General features: G+C 44.6%; 1 protein-coding gene across 1 annotated transcript in view; it reads right to left on the reverse strand.

Annotated features, from left to right (window-relative positions):
• The window catches only part of DAPK1 (death associated protein kinase 1), a 166,239-nt gene that overhangs the window by 32,373 nt on the left and 127,765 nt on the right, over window positions 1–6,101 (reverse strand). The gene's annotated exons all lie outside the window — the stretch shown is intronic.

Below are 6,101 nucleotides of genomic sequence, written 5' to 3' on the forward strand. Positions count from 1 at the left end.
AAGAGTTTGAACTTTGGGGTGAGAAGGTCCAGCTTTAAGTCCTGACTCTGCCCCTCACCAGCTGTGTGGTGAGTCGTTCAGCCTCTCAGACGGAGCCTGGGTTTCTTCATCTGCCAGACAGGAACAGACACTGCACAGGTTCTGAGCAGATTAGAGGAAACCAAACGGAAAGAACCAACGAACTGGCAGGCAGAGAAAAAGCAAGCAGTGGTAGTTAATAAAAGAGCCGAGAATTTCCCCAAACTCCCTGGCTTTCTGTCCCAGAGGGAGAAGGGTAGGAGCTGGGTCTCTGCACTGTGACCTTGCTCTACCATACACCCCCGAGCGAGGTGCTAACTCCTTGGGCTGTGCCTGGCTCATGAGCCATCCTAACACTCGCTGCCCTCCTTGCTACAAACAGTGGTCCTGGAAGGCCTCAGCAAGCGGTGACATCTGAGTCAAAACCTGGAGGTGCGAGAGCAAGCCATTTGCATGCCTGGAGGAAGTCCTGCACTTGCTGTGTGAATAACTGTCCTGTTTGAAGAATATCAGGGAAGCCTGTGTGACTGGTGCCGGAGGAGCAAGGGGAGGAGGAGGAGCAGGAGATGGGGTCAGAGGGGCCCTCCACAGTAAGGACTTTTACCCTGATGGAGGGTCGGAGAGGGGGGCATCATCTGACTTATGTTTGAACAGGGCCACACAGGCTAGCGTGTGAGGAACAGACTGTGGACAGGTGAGCTGGAAGCAGGGAGACCAGCTGTGATCACACGTGATCACAGCCAAGGGCTCACAGCCTCTTGGGATAATCAGAAGTCAATCCCAACATAGTAAGAAAGGGGCAGATCATACCCGCTGAAGTGGGCTGGAAAAGAGGAGTCTTCCTGGGGCTCTAGTGGAATATTGAAAGATGAGAGGCATTAGGGTCCCCAAATCTTCCTGCCACTAATACCATCAGCTACTGTGTGCCCAGGTGCCTGCCATTAAAACATTACTTTCACTTTGAAGGCAGCAGCACATCATGTTGCCTCATGGCGGGGTGTGATGTGTGTATGCGTGTAGGTCTGTGCACGTGTGTGTATGTGTACTAGAAGGTACTATGTGTAGGGGATGGAGGGGTGGAAATAGGAGATTCTGAGGGAAAGAACAGCATGTGCCAACTTGATGAGGTGGGAGTGAGCGAGGGACTTCCCAGGACTCAGGACCTGCAAACAGTTTCGTTCCTGAGGGGGTACAGGGGTGAGGTGTTTGGCTGGGCAGTGGGCAGGGGCCAGGCCATGGAAGGCACATTCCGAAGATCACAGAGCCCCAGGATGATTTGAAATCAGAGCACACTGCACATTGGCTTTCCCAGAACCATGCATGTGGGGTGGGATGGAACTGTTGGCGGCCATGAAGCTACAGTCAAGGACCAGTTCTGAGACTGAATTAGTCCTGGGGGAAACACACAAGTGGAGGCAGGTGGATGGAGATCTGCGAGTTCCAGAAGAATCCAGGATGTGGCCACTGGTACGATGCCGGGGAGAAGAGCTTCCACGCTCCTGGACCGGGCACCTGAACGCATGCTGGAGCCCTTAGCAAAGGTCAGACACTGGGGAGAAGAGCAGACCCGGAGGAGAGCACAGAGTGCGTGGAGACTGTGTCTGAGTGTGGCGCTTGGGGAGCAAGCGAGGCTGGAGACCTGGATGTGGGCCTGAGTTTGGGTGCAGTGCAGCCCTGGGGCTGGAGAGAGAAGCTGTGGGTGGAAAGCGGGAGGGCAGCCGGCCATCCGGGATGGAGCAGCTACAAGAGGACATGGAGTTGGAGGAGGGCGAGCAGAGGCTGGAGCTGAAGCTGGAGCAAATAGTACTTTCTCATCCAAGGCAGGAGAGAGTGTCAAGAAAGTGTCAACTCCTGGAGAGGTAGCTGTAGAAATAGTATTTAAAAGAGCTGCTGGCACTTAGGTGAGAAAGATTGTAAAGAAAGGCAAGGAAGTGATTACTACAAAAATCAGAGGGGGGGTGGGTTACACTGGGGAGTGGGAAAGGGTCACGCAGCAAAAGGCCACTGGGGCCTTCTGGCGGAGGGGCCTCAAAAGTTCTATTTCTTGACCTGAGTAGTGTTACAAAGGTGTTTATTTTAATCATTCATCAAGCTCTACTTTTGTTCATGTTTTTTTTTTTAAAACCGTGTTTTATAACAAAAAAGTTTTGAAGAGAGCTACCAGGAGGAGACTGGGGACTCTGCTGAGAGCCACAAGGAGTTGAGGACAGACTGTGGAGGGTGGAGGAGGGGCAAGAGACAAGAAACAAGGAAGGACGAGCTATTCAGAGGACTTCTTCAAGTTACCCTGGCTGAGAACGGAGTGAGAGAAAAGGCAACGCTAGAGGGCGCTGCAGGGTCAAGGGAGGTGGGAAAGAATGGGAAGAATGGTGTTCCTACCGCAGAGGGAGAAAAGCTGGCAGAGGAAAAGAGGTTGGCACTGTGCCATCCAATAAGGGGGAAGCCCCTTCACTCCCCTTCCCCACACCCCACCACGTGGCCCACGTGGCTACTCAGTGCTTGAAATGTGGCTGAGGTAAGATGTGCTCCGGGTGTAAAATACACACTAGATTTCGAAGACTTAGTGCAAACCAAAAATATGAATTACCTCAATAATTTTAAAATAATGATTATAAGTCAAAATGATGTTTTTCATGTCTTGTGCTAAATAAAATATATCACTGAAATTAACTTCCTCTTTTTCTTTTTAGATGTGGCTACTAGAATATTGAAAATGACATATTTTACCTCATAAAAATACATATACATGCTCTGTTGTGGAGTAACTGAACTGTGTGCCAAGACATGGCTGGGCAGGGTTTGGTAAGGGCACATCAGGTCTAAAGGTCCATGCATGGCCATGTGTGTGTGTATTTGTGCTGGACGAGGAGATGCTCTAAATAGGAGACAGTCCCACGTAGAACACTGGCCATCACTGAGCTGTAGAAATGCCCAGCTCGCTCAACATTGCAGAGAAAAGATAGTACTTTCAGGGAGAAAATGACATCGAGATAACATTAGTGCAGTCAGGATGGCAATACAGGAATACTTCGTCTTATTATACTCTGCTTTATTGTGCTGTGCAGGTATTGCATTTTCTTTTAAACAAATTGAAGGTTTATGGCCACATTGTGTGGAGCAAGTCTATTGGTGCCATTTTTCCAACAGCATTTGCCCACTTGGTGTCTCTGTGTCACATTTTGGTAATTCTTGTAATATTTCAAATTTTTCATTATTATTATATTTGTTGTGGTCGTCCATGATCAATGATCTTCGATGTTACTATTATAATTGTATTGGGGCACCATGAACTGCACCCACAGAAGACGGTGAACTTAATAAATGTTGTGTGTGTTCTGACTGCTTTACTGACCAGCTGTTGTTTCACTCTCTCTCTCTTTTCTTGGGCCTACATATTCCCTGAGACACAACAATATTGAAATTAGGCCAATTAATAACCAATGTCCTCTAAGCGTTCATGTGAAAGGAAGAGTTGCACTCTTCACTTTAAATCAAAGCTAGAAATGATTAAGCCTGAGGAAGCATGCTGAAACCCAATATAGGCTGAAAGCAAGGCTTCTTGTGCCAAACAGTTAGCTAAGTTGTGAGTGCAAAGGAAGAGTTCTTAAAAGAAGTTAAAAGCGCTACTTCAGTGAACATACAAATGGTTAAGAAGGCGAAAGAGCTTTATTGCTGATATGGATAAAGTTTTATTGGTCTGGATAGGTTAAACCAGTCATAATATTTCCTTAAGCCAAATCTAGATTACCAGAGCAAGGCCCAAATTCTCTTCAGTGCTATGAAGGCTGAGAGAAGTGAGAAAGTTGCAGGAAAAAAGTTTGAAGCTAGCAGAAGCTGGTTCATGAGGTTTAAGAGAAAAAACCATCTCCATAACATAAAAATGCAAGGTAAAGCAGCAAGCGCTGATGTAGAAGCTGTAACAAGTTATCCAGAGGATCTACTTAAGAAAATTAATGAAAGTGGCTACATGAAACAACAGATTTTCAATGTAGATTAAATAGCTTTCTATTAGAAGAAGATGCCATCTCGGACTTTCTTAGCTAGAGAGAAGTCAATGCCTGGCTCGAAAGCTTCAAAGGACAGGCTGACTTTCTTGTTAGGGGCTAATGCAGCTGGTGACTTTAGGTTGAAGCTAGTGCTTATTTACCATTCCGAAAATCCTACGGCTCCTAAGAATTATGTTAAATCTACTCTGTTTATACTCTATAAATGAAACAAAGCCTAGAAGACAGCACATCTATTTACAACATGGTTTACTGAATATTTTAAGCCCACTGTTTGAACTGACTACTCAGAAAAAAATAATTGCTTTAAAAATATTATTGCACATTGACAAAGCACCTGGTTACCCAAGGGCTGCGACAGAGACGTACCACAAGATTTATGTTGTTTTCATCCCTGCTAACACAACATCCATTCTGCACCCCCCAGATCAAGAAGTAATTTCAACTTTCAAGTCTTATTATTTAAGAACTACATTTCATAAGACTATAGCTGCCATAGATAGTGATTCCTCTGATGGATCTGGACAAAGTAAATCTTCTGGAAACCTTCTGGAAAAGATTTACCATTCTAGATACCATTAAGAACATTCATAATTCATGGGAAAAAGCCAAAATATCAACATCAACAGGATTTTGGGAGAATTTGATTTTTACCCTCATTGATGACTTTGAGGAGTTCAAGATTTCAGCGGAGGAAGTAATTGCAGATGTGGTGAAAATAGCAAGAGAACTAGAATTAGAAGCAGAGTGTGAAGATGTCACTGAATTGCTGTAATCTCAAGACAAAACTTTTAATGGATGAGGAGCTGCTTCTATGGATAAGCAAAGAAAGTGGTTTCTTGAGATGGAATCTATTCCTGATGAAGATGCTGTGAAGATTATTGAAATGACAACAAAGGATTTAGAATATTACATAAACTTATTTGATAAAGCAATGGCGGGGTTTGGGAGGACTGACCCCAATTCTGAAAGAAGTTCTACTGTGGGTAAAATGCTATCAAACATTACATGCTATAGAGAAATTGTTTGTGAAAGAAAGAGTCAATCCATGAGGCAAACTTCATCGTCTTATTTTAAGAAATTGTCATAGCCACCCCGAACTTCAGCAATCATCACCATGATCAGTCAGCAGCTATCAACATCGAGGCAAGACCCTCCACCAGCAAAAAGATTATGACTCACGGAAAGCTCGGATGATGGTTAGCATTTTTAGGAATAAAGAATTTTTAATTAAGGTATGTACAGTGGTTTTTTGTTTGTTTGTTTGTTTGTTTGTTTTTTAGATACAATGCTATTGCACACTTAAAAGACTACAGTGTAGTGGAAACATAACTTTTATATTCACTGGGAAGCCCAAAAATTCGTGTGACTCACTTTATTGTGATATTAGCTTTCTAGAAGTGGTCTGAACTGAACTCACAATATCTCCGAGATATGCCTGTGTCCTAGACCAGAGGTCAGGACCCTTTCTGTAAAGGGTCAGATAGTAGATATATTGGGCCCTGTGGGCCGTAGGGTCTCTGTCACAACTGTTCACCACTGCTCGTGTAGTGTGAAAGTAGCCATAGGCAATACAAAAACAATGAACTTGGCTGCGTCCCAATAAACCCTCATTTGCAGAATCAGGCGGTGGCTGGATTTGGCTCATGGATCCTCGTTTGTCAACAACTCTATGACTCCAAGAAATAAAGACCCTTTCCAGCTTCTGCGCCCTGATTCTCCCCAGGTCGGCTGCCATACTTTAAAACTCTGATGAATCGCCTTAGGAAAACGTTTCATGTCAGCAAAGTGCTAGTGAGTGTCAGGAATCTCCCACATGAGCGAATGGAGAGGCAACCCACCATTGGGCCAGAAAAAACTCAAATGATAACATTTCACTGCAGCTGACAACGGCAACCTTATCTCATTAGCTGAAATGTTTTCTTCTTTGGTATTTCAGGAAATGAGAATCAAACGGTTTCTTCTGCAGGGAGGTACCAGGTCAGGAATGCGGAGTGGGGAATGAGGGAACTTAAGAAATAAATCTCATTTAAAAATAGCTTGCAAGCTTAAGAGCAAAGCCAGACTTTTTAAACAAGA

Source organism: Pteropus alecto, unplaced genomic scaffold (genome assembly GCF_000325575.1).
Source record: "Pteropus alecto unplaced genomic scaffold, ASM32557v1 scaffold206, whole genome shotgun sequence".
Taxonomy (NCBI): domain Eukaryota; kingdom Metazoa; phylum Chordata; class Mammalia; order Chiroptera; family Pteropodidae; genus Pteropus; species Pteropus alecto.